This window comes from Suricata suricatta, chromosome 4, assembly GCF_006229205.1.
Source record: "Suricata suricatta isolate VVHF042 chromosome 4, meerkat_22Aug2017_6uvM2_HiC, whole genome shotgun sequence".
In the NCBI taxonomy this organism is placed as follows: domain Eukaryota; kingdom Metazoa; phylum Chordata; class Mammalia; order Carnivora; family Herpestidae; genus Suricata; species Suricata suricatta.
The window spans coordinates 40,277,143-40,289,083 of record NC_043703.1 but is presented as its reverse complement, the minus strand read 5'-3'; positions in this window follow the sequence as shown (position 1 = coordinate 40,289,083).

The window sequence follows — 11,941 nt, the reverse complement described above, 5'->3', positions numbered from 1 at the left end:
CTGTGTTTATAGTTTCTTCTATGGCCACACTTTCTTTTTTTTTTAATTTTTTTAATTTTTTAATTTATTTTTGAGAGAGAGAGAGAGAGAGAGAGAGAGAGTGAGTGAGCGTGAGCAGGGGAGAGCCAGAGAGAGAGGGAGACACAGAATCTGAAGGCAGGCTCCAGGCTCTGAGCTGTCAGCACAGAGCCTGACGTGGGGCTCGAACCCACTAACTACAAATCATGACCTGAGCCAAAGTAGGACGCTTAACTGACTGAGCCACCCAGGTTCCCCATCTATGGCCGCACTTTCATTCCCCAGTTCTGTGAACTGAAGATATAATATTTTTGTATCAATTTTTTTGGTATAACTGGTACTCAGAATTAAAGTCTTATTTGCATATCTTGGGGATTCCCTTTAAATTCAGAATCTAAAAACCTGTTATCTTCCCCCTGAATTTCCACATCAACATGCTATTTGCTTTATTCATTAACAAAGTAACACTGCCTGTGTTGTTAGATGTTGCTTATTTCTCATATTCAATAGTATTCTTTGGAGAGAGTTTCATATGCGACAGGCCCATTTTGCCTTTTCTAATGTGAAGCAGTGAGGAAAGTTTTATTCTCTCATTTTAGATGTAATAAAAAAATTCATTTAGATCTGACTTCAAAATAATTCCTCCACTTAGAGTTTATGTAATTGTTGGAAGGAGGAGGCAAATATAATTATGTATCTTTTCAAACTCACAGTTATGTATGGTAAAGGTAACACCTTTAAAAATAAACTGAGGGGCGCCTGGGTGGCTCCTCATGATCTCACAGTTCTGAGTTACTGGAGCTCCAAGTCGGGCTCTGTGCTGTGCTGACGGCTCAGAGCCTGGAGCCTGCTTGCAATCCTGTGTCTCCCTCCCTCTCTCTCTGCCCTTTCCCCAGTTGCACTCTGCCTCTATTTCAAAAATAAATTAACATTCAAAACAATTAAAAATAAATAAATAAATAAATAAGCTGAAAAACATTAAAACGTGAACTCCCCTTCAAAAACATCCTTAGATAACTAATACCAAACTTCTGCAAAGCCAGTTAAAACATGAGCATTCGCTGAGGAACAGGTAATGATTGCTTTACAGTGAGCATTTTTGAATTTTTAGGAGAAATTCGTGTGAAAACAGAAATGTAAAGGGCTCTGGAACATCAGGACCAAACAACCTCTTACATGGAACAGGTCACTTCAATATTGTGACATCTCTTGTGGTATGATTTATTTAGTTTAGATAGACAGATAGTCCAAATCTACAATCTACACTATGGTCTGTTATTAAAAAAAAAAAAAAAAGCAGAACCTTATCAGAGTTGTAGGACACATAGAACTTTTTGATATTTGTTTACTTAGCTTTTGCAAATCCCTTGATTTGATAGCTTGGAAAAATATCATGTTTGTGCAACATCTGCAAAAATTCCCATTGAATTCCCATTGTAAATTCTGACTTTTTCCTGTGTATTATGTAGTATCACAAGCTGATTTTAGGGGGAAAATGTTTATTTTTTTCTTAAACACAGAGGTCTTATTTATATAAACTGTCATAATGATTTGATAATTAATGTTGTATGCCAGTAATAATCTAATATTTTCATTATAATTTGTACCAGTAGCAGGCTGAATGTGTTACTAAAGAAATTAATTCATAAACTTGATTCTGTTTCCAAATTGAAAAAAATAATAATATAAAAGATCATATATATTGAGTTATATCTTAGTTTCTCATCAAGAAGAAATGCTAAGAAATGATAAAGCTTGAATAAAGCTGTACAGCTGCAGAAGTCAACATTTATTTATTGTCTGGAAAGTGTTTTAACTTTTAGCACATATAAAGTATTTTAAATAAAATAAAAACCACATTTAGGAAATTATATCATACTTAATAATTCAAATGAACTAATTTTAAAGGTGAAAATACTCCTTTGAGGATGGCTAGTTTTTTGTCAAGCTTTTTAATTTTTTATATGGTTATTAAAATAGCCCTTTATTTTTGCTTGCATTCTTTTGACTCATGTTAAAATAAATAGCTGGAACTAGATTATTAAGCCTATTTATCTTATGTAAGCATTTAGTGAAGTGATTTAATGATGGAGTTCTAAGGTAGATAACATTTTGGGAAAAAACATATTTTCTTAACAAGAAACATATCATAGAAATTAGTATGTGTTCTTTAATATAAGGCTTTGGTGGTATTACTGTACTAATATATTTTTTAAAAGCATTTCTTTATCTGGACTTAGCCTCCTTAGCAGAAAAGTATATGTTATGGGTTGAAATATCCCCCCATGTTGAAGTCCTGACCCACAGTATCTGAAAACATGACCTTATCTGGCAATAAAGTTGTTGCAGATGTAAATAGTGAAGATGAGTACTTAACTTACTATAGCACTTCAGTAGGGTAGCCCTAAACCATTATGGATGGTGTCTTTATAAGAAGACTAAGGGAAGAGATGGATGAACTATTGTGTGAAGATGGAGGTTGAGATTATAGTTACATATAGCTGTAAACCAAAGGGTGTCAAGGATTTAGGGCTACCACCAGAAGCTAGGGAAAAGGAAGGGAGGCTCCTTTCTACCCAAGAGTTTCAGAGAGAGGATGGCCCTGGTACCTTAAAGCCAGATTTTAAGCCTCCAGAGGACTAGACAATAAATGTCTGTGAGATAATAAATGTCTGATGTGTAAAGTAACCCAGTTTGTGAGACTTTGTGATACAATCATCATAGGAAACAAACAGTTTTTTAAATTTCCCAGCATTTGCAAGAAAATATACAAGTGTATGAAGAAACGTTTGATATATTTGTTATATATTTTCTTGAAGAGAAAACATATACTTATATGTATATGTATATATTTATGTGTGAATTTATGTATATGTGTACACATATGCATGCATATGTATACAATATATATGCACACATACATGCATATATATTATATACATGAGATTATTATATGTGTATGTCTGCATATATGTAAATACATATGTATATATATAAACATATACCTAAATCTTACTGACTCAGAATCTCTGGGGTTGAAGCCCAGGATTTAGTAATTTTCATGAAGTATTCCAGATGATTCTAATGCACAGATTTTGAGAACAATTGTTTCATGTCATGCTGACCTACTACAAATATTACTAATCTGTCTAATATTATTATTCCTACAAAAATATTTCCCAAGATACTGCTGTGAGTGCTTAATTAGCTTTTCTATACTAAAGCATTCATTGATCAAAAAAAAAATGTAGACATTTTTGCTTAATATATCCCCTCCTTGGACATTTATGATATATATCAGCAATAATGTAGAAGGATAAAATTACAGATAATAATTAAGATTTTCTCATCTCTGCACTTTCTTGTTTCCCAGACCATCTTACCATTGATTTAAAAACCATTATTGCTACAGAGTGCATGATCTCTTGATGAGGGAATGGGAAGGGTCACCAAAGGAATCTAGATAGATTGAAAAAAAAGTTTAGTTTTTATAATTAGATAGACTGGGAAACAGAGTTCTCTCAATCTGCAGGAGCTTCCCCTTGCTCCCCAGAGCAAAATCAAAACAAAAACAAAAACAAAAAGTAAATGCAAAGCTTGGAACCCTGTAAGGACAGATAAGAGATCTCAGTAAAATAAGTTCAAAAAATAGCAATGAAGTTGGGACAATGTGTGAATATATAAGTGCCAATTTCTCCCCTGAAGTTGACCAACTGGTCAATAAAAGAGTTGGGAAAAACTACATGTCCACTACAAGGAGTAAATTAAAAAATTATTGATAATGACATGGATGAGGAGGATGCAGATAAGCTGTTTGTCTCATAAACGGCTGGTGGGAATTTAAAATAGTACAGCCTCTCTGAAAAATCAGTCAACATTTTGAAATAAATTTAAATATATACCTATCATTTTTAAATAAATTTTTTAATGTTTAATCATTTTTGAGAGAGAGAGAGAGACAGAGCATAACTGGGGGAGGGCCAGAGAGAGAAAGACACAGAATCTGAAGCAGGCTCCATGCTCTGAGCTGTTAGCACAGAGTCCGATGTGGGGCTTGGACTCACAGACCATGAGATCCTGACTTGAAGCCAAGTTGGTCACTTAAATGACTGACCCACCCAGGCACCCCTATACCTATCATTGTTTTAATGTTTATTTATTTTGAGAAGGAAAGAGAGTACAGGCAGGGAGGGTCAGAAAGGGGGAGACAGAGAATCCCAAGCAGGTTCCATGCTGAGCATGAGCATAGAGTCTGATGCATGGCTCAATTTCATGACCATGAGATCATGACCTGAGCCAAAATCAAGAGTCAGAGACACCCAGGTACCCCAACTATATGCCTATCTTATGACCAAAATCCCACTTTGGGTCATTTATCCTAGAAAAATTAAAATTTATGTTCTCATAACTTTTCAAAATAATTCTATTTGTAAGAATGGTGGCAAAACCAAATAGTTCCCCTTCAAAAGTGAATGGTTAAATAAATATGGTGCATTTAGGCCTTTGAAAACTACTTACAAAAAGATGCAAAATATTGACTAATACATACAACTTGGATGAATTTCAAGAATATTAACCTGAATGAAAACTGGCTAAATTAGAAAGCTGGAAAACAGATTAATGGCTTCCAGTACTTATTATCAGGTAGCATGATGAAGACCTTTTGTGGTGATGAAATCGCTCTCTGTACTGATTATTTGTAGCAGTGGTCACACAAATCGACGCATGAGATCAAATTTATAGAACAAAACACATACATATGCACACACAAATAGACATGCTGATACATGCATGTAAAAACCAGAGAAATCTAAATAGGACCTATAGAGGACTTGATAATATTGTACAAAATTAATGTCCTGGTCATGATATTTTACTGTAAGTTGTTATCATTGGTGTAATTTGGGTGAAGTATTCCCAGTTTGTCTCTACTATTTTTGCAGCTTGCAGTGAGTCCATAATTATTTCAAAATAGAAATTTTTAAAAATGGTGGCAGACCACTTGGCAGAGAGCCACCATATGCTGATCCAAGACTCAAGAGGTAATATACTCCTCAATCATCAATTATTTAGCTAATGAATAACTTAAATCAACTTATTAATTAACTTCACAAGGTTGTGATGAAAGATCTATAAATTTAGATGTCATTTGTGTTTCTGAAAAGGTAGCTCACTCTGTCTCACTCTACTCTACCCACTTTCTGTGTGTGGAAACATGACCAAACGACCTGGGTAATTTTGAAATAACTTGAAAGCAGAGGGTGCCTAGGCCTTACTGCCCAGAAATGCACCTCCTGTCTAAACTGGAAAAGAAGTCGTAAAGGAGCAATGATTGACTATGTGGATCATGTAGACAGGTCTGAGAGCAGCCCCTAAGGGTCCAGGAAATCAGAGAACTTTACCTTGAAAACAATCTAAAACTTGCCCTTTCCCCAACGCATATGTTGTACATGGACCAAATAAACTTGAATCCATGACAGGGTGAACCACAGATGTCCATAGCTGAGATGGCATAGGTAGAAGACTATATGCCCTATGGGAATTAGGTTATAGCATGGTCCTCCCTCACACGCAAGTAGAAATTCAATGACTAAACACAAAAATAAATTTATGTTTCTGTTCACACTACTTTCCCAGTGCAAGTTGGCACTGGTTTCTGCTAATTGTTATTCTTAAGTTCAGGCTAATGAGGTTCCACTTTGAAATGTGATTCGACAGTCATCTTAGCAGGAAGAAGAGGATTCTGTAATCTGCATAAGCAATGAAAGAATCAGACCACAATCTGACATACTTGGATTCCATTCATTTTTATTCACTAGGACTAATTAACCCCCCAAATTCAATCCTAAGTGGCAGGAATTTCATTTATCCTTTGGTGAACCTGGTAGTAGTGGAAAAACAAATATGATTGAAAAAACCACAAAAGTAACAAAATGTTGATCATATAAAATGGACTGAGATGAAATAAAAGTTCAAGGTGTGTATGTGTGTATATGTGTACACACACACATCACTCAGCCATAAAAAAGAATGAAATCTTGCTATTTGCAATGACATGAATGGAACTTAAGACTATTATGCTAGGTGAAATAATTTGTCAGAGAAAGACAAATATCATAACGTTTCACTTATACATGGAATTTAAGAAACAAAACAGATGAATTTAGGGGATAAAAAAGAGAGGCAAACCATGAAACAGAATCTTAACTATAGAGAACAAACTGAGGGTCGCTGGAGGGGAGGGGAGTGAGGGATGAGCTAAATGGGTGATGGGAATTAAAGAGGGCACTTGTGATGAGTACTGAAGTGTTGTATCTCAGGGATGAATCACTAAGTCCTACATATGAAACGAAAATTACATTGTATACTAAATAATTGGAACTTAAATAAACACTTAGGGGAAAAGTCCATGTATAGCTGAGAATATAAAGGATAAAATAGACTTTTGTCCCTTCTTTGTTAAAACTTTGTCAATAAAGGGGCACGTGGTGGCTCAGTTGATTAAGCATGTGACTTCAGCTCAGGTCGTGATCTCACAGTCCACAAGTTCGAGTGTCCTATCCGGTTCTGTCCCGACAGCTCAGAGCCTGGAGTCTGATTCTGATTCTCTCTCTTCCCACTCCCGCCCCCCCCCACACACACCGCACATGCTCTGTCTCTGTCTCTGTCTCTCTCTCAAAAATAAATAAAAACATTAATTTTTTTAAAAAAACTTTGCCAATAAAAAGGCACCCCATTCCCACAACTCCATATACTTGGGGGGTGGGGAGAGATCTGAACTGGTCAAATTAAATTAAATGTACTAAATATATATACTATATATCCACTGAATAAAAGATTCAGTTTTGCTGAGATGACTGTCTATCCTCCCTAAATATATATAAATTTAAGGTAATGCCAATCAAAATCCTACCAGGCTGCACATGTCCTAAAGGTAGATTGTGATGATTTTTGTTCAACTCTGTTATTTACTAAAAAAAATCATCAAAGTGTTTGCTGAAACTTGGTGCCTTTTACGATTTACATAGGCAAGCTAATTACACTGATAGCACCCTTGTGAAAAATAACATAGAAAACAAGCAGAGGTGGATCACCATTTTCAAAAACATTTAAAGGAAAAAAAGAGCAAACCAAAAATTTACTTGTCCTTCAAGTTTTAAGACTGTAGGAAAACAATTTTCAATGAGTCAGAAATTAGTAAATACTATAAATGTGTTCCATCCCTGAGGAATCTATTAGAGTTGCACAGTCCAATAGGGTAAGATTAGCCACATGTGGCTAGTTAAATTTAAATTCAAATTAAACTAATTGCAATTCGATTAACTAAAATTGAGTTTCTCAAATGTAGGTACATTTTAAGTGCTCAATACTCATGTGTGGCTAGTGGCTATCCTATGGGACAATGTAGATACAGAACATTCCCAGCATTTTGAAAGTTCTGTTTCACTACTCTTTACGAGAGGATCAGCTTCATCTAATCAAATGTCCTGGTAAAATTTGCAAAATTACTAACTGCAGGCATTTCATATACTCAACTGAAGAACTTCAACAAGTCATATTATATCCACACCCTAGTGAAAAATCACTTTCTAAACAGTTCAGAGTTGTCCTATAGGATTTCAAACAGTGTTCTCAAACTAAACATTGTATCTTCACCTTGTAACATGTTCCACTTTCTGCCATAGTTGTCCTGTCGTGGTCCATACAGAGGCCCATGATGAAACCTAGATCTCGCAATCTGCCTTTTCTCCCCTCATTCAAAGAAGAATATTTTTTCTTTTATTTTCACCATCTTATTTCTCCTTCAATATATCCTTTCCATGATTTTCTTCCTGCTTTACCCTAGGCCAAGCATTAATCATCTGTGACTGTAGAGATTGCAGGATAGCTAGCTCAGGACCTCCTGTATTACAATCTCATCCCTGCTGCCTCTGTATAACTGCCTCCGTTAATTTTCTTGACAATCTGGAAACCTTACCATGTCACTATTTTATCTGAAACACTGGTAACCAGACTTGTTATGGTGATGGTTTCCCAGTGTATACAAATATCTAACCATCACTTTGTACAGCTGAAACTAAAATAATGTTATATGTCAATTATATCTCAATTAAAAAATAGGACTTGAATGTCCTTTGGTATATCCAGTGTGCCAGGGGCCTTTTACTCTTATATTCTTGACTCCCCTATTTTTTCCTATCTGCTTGATCCCTGTAAGCACTGTGTTTGCATGGCTTACATATCAAATACAGACTCCCTTGTACATTTTATAGGCCTTTCATGCTATAAATTTGTTTGTGTAACTAAGCTTGGCTACAGCATCACTTTGTCTTCAGGCCACAACCCTTCTCCCCACCCTCTGACACTGTTCTAGAAGAACATTGAAGAGCCTGTGAGCCGCTGTGTAGATGCCATTTATAATGTTACTTCTAAGCACAAGCTATCCCTTCTGCCTGGAACTGCATCCTTCTCTCACACTTGGTTTGCTTAGTGAAATTCCTCTCACTAAGCATGTTCTTTCTAAAACTGTCAGTTTTCAAAAATTTTGCTTGGTTTATACACCTTCTAAAATATTCAGGTGAAGGGTCTCCTGGGTGGCTAGGTTGGCTAGGTGTCCCGGGTTCGAGCCCCGTGTCGGGCTCTGTGCTGACAGCTAGCTCAGAGCCTGGAGCCTGCTTCGGATTCTGTATCTCTCTCTCTCTCTGACCCTCCTCTTCTCACACTGTCTCTCTCTGTCTCTCAAAAATAAATGAAAAAACATTTAATTAAAAAAATAAAATAAAATATTCAAGGTGCAAAAATATAATCATAAAATCTTTACTCATAGGCTCTAATGATTGTAATAAAAATAAGACACGGTGTTTAAAAGATTTTACATTGCAACGATAGAGAATAAACCAGATGTTACTTAACAGATACACAAAGTAACTGCTTGCGCTGCTGGGACCACAATGACCTCACTTAGGTAATTATCTACAATGTATCTGTTGTCTAGACAAAACAAAATCCCATCTCCACATGATTTGAAAAGGTTATTTTACATGATAAATATGTCAAAAAGTTTGAATATCTCTTTCATTCTCAAAATATGATGTTTCCCTCAAACATTATGTTTAAAAATATAGAGATGTATATGGTGACAGCTTTTAAATATAATATGCCATTCAGCAATACTAAAATGTTCTTACAACAATATAAAGGGTGAAGTGTCATGTTAACTAAAATAAAACCTGTTTGCAAATTATATCTTATATGAAAAAAAAAACTCATTCCTCAGAGCATAGTAGGGGATCAAAGTGACTATGGTCCAGGGGCCATTTAGTTCATAGAAAATTCAACTCCTAAAACCACAAGCTTTCAAGGCATACACAAGACCTCTGGGAATGGCTAATTTACTTTAGAACTAGGGAGTCAGAGAGAAACCATTTAAATCCAAAGACCCATCAACATCAAATACGTGGAGGAGATGTACAGGAAACAACTGAGGTAAATGGTTAAGATAACTGAAAACAAGAGTATTAACTTTTGTTTCTTTCCTGTATTACTCTTTTTTATCGGCATGGTATTTAAAAGAAAGTATAGGAATTAGAGTCAGACTAAACTGACTTAGAATCTAGATTCTAGTTATTTATATATGTCCTTGGCTAAATTACTTAGATCTCTTTCAGTTTTTTTTATATACTGTAGTGTAATTAACGTACAATATTAGGCTCAGACATACAACATATCGATTTGACAATTCTATATATTACTCAGTGCGCACCACGATAAGTGCAGTCACTGTCTGTCACCGAACAACATCATCACAATTTTATTATTGACTCTCTTCCCTATGCTGTGCTCTTCATCTCTGTGACCTATTTGTGTTATAACTGGAAGTTTATACATCTTAAATACCGTTATCTATTTCACTCATCACGCTACCCACCTACCCTCTGGCAACCACCAGTTTTTTCTTTGTATTCGAGTCTGTTTTTGTTTTGTTTTGTTTTTATATTCCAAATATAAGTGAAATCCTATGGTATTTGTCTTTCTCTAACTTATTTCACTTAGCATTATACCACCTAGGTCCATCTATGTTGTAAGTGGCACAGTCTTGTTTTTTTATTTTTTTTTATACAGCTCAGTAATATTTTGTTTTATCTATCTATACCACATATTCTTTACCTGTCCATCTATCAGAGGGCATCTGGGTTGCTTCAATATCTTGGTTATTATAAATAATGCTGCAGTACAACTATCACTTTTCTTTTCTAAAAATAGAGGATAGAGCGTCTGTATCTAAAGTAGTTATAAAGACTGGATATAAGAAACTTCTCTACAATTTCATTTATTAAGCTTATATAACCATAAAATGTAGTCTTAGATATATAACTTCATTAATGTAACTCATATTTGTTGAGTGACATCTATAATCAAGGTACTGTTTTAGGTGCCAAAGGGTATCAATGAAAGACTACTGGGGATGATGAGCCCACCAGTTCATTTACAATCTAGAGAGGAAGAGAAAACCTCAAAGCCAAGACACAAGAATAAATGAAGTATTAATAGGTAGAATTCATAAGCACTATTGACTTGTTGAACTCGGAGTTACCTGAGGAATAAAAACAGTAAGAATTACCAGTGCCTTGGAATCTTTACTAAGAAAAGTTCCGAGTAAGAGATTTAAAGGGGTATATGTGGGAAATATATTTTGTTTATTTGTTAACATGGGAAAGACTAGAGGGAATGGATATGTTTATATTCTGAAATGAAGAGCTGATGGAAAGGAAGATGCTGAAATATATAGGTTTTCCTCTATGGTAATTTGAAAAGAAGCAAAAATATCTCCTTACCTCAAAATCTTTCCCCGTTCAGCCTATTATTTTGTCTGAAATTTCCACCAAGATTGGAGATTTTATGCCAAGAAATTGTTTCCATCACAGTTTTGCTAAAATAAACCTGTGTTTCTTGGGTTGCCTGGGGGAGTCTATAGGTTTATGCAAAAGATTCAAGAATTTAGAATATTATCTAATTATAATTCAAAGGGAATAAAACCATGAACATAAAGAGGTAAAGAACAGTTTTGCTTATTTGTTGCATATTTATGTTTGTTGTTTGGTGTTTTTAAGAAGAAACAGAATGGATATATTGGAATATTATCAAAAGACGCAGGAGGTTACTGGCAAGAATAAAGGCACACAATAAGCCCCAAATATATCTTTTCCTAGACTACAAAACTGAGATATGTTAGGATAGCAGTGTGCCGGTTTCAGAGAAACACTCAGTACGACTCAGCTCATAAAGAAAGAAGAAAATGGTAGCTCTAACGTCAAATTCCTGAATAATGGCAAAAGGATGAAATCCTTCAGAACTCTGAGGATGGCATACTTGTTATCAAATTTGCCTTCTTCAGAAAAGAGCTAAGACTGCTCTTTTGAAATGAATATAGATAAGATGAAAATATGATTAATGGATCATAGAAAGCAATGTGCCAATCAATGACCTACTTTTCTTAGCATTTCCTATATATGCTTGTGTTTGCAATTACTAAATTATCCTCATAACAGGAAATCAGAAGAGCCCTTAAGTTTGTACTATATCCCAGTATGGAGAGACATTAAGTTGCCAGCTGTTCACTTTTAATAAAACAATATAATGTTTATGAAGTCCAACAGAGTCTTAGAAAGCTCTGTGTCATTGTAGTTTGCTTGTTTGTTTGTTTGTTTGCTTTGCACCTGCCCCCCATGGGCACAGAAGAAATTCTTCCTTTGTATGATGAATTCCTGTAATATCCCAAAGTGACTTTAAAAATTTCAATAGTCTTTCCCTTTGAAAAATAACCTCTCTTGCATTCTCCTGTTGCATATTTGTGCTTTCCTTTAGTAAGTGAACACTGAAGCGGGAATTTGAGAGCTCTAATAGCTTCTGTAGTGTTCTTATA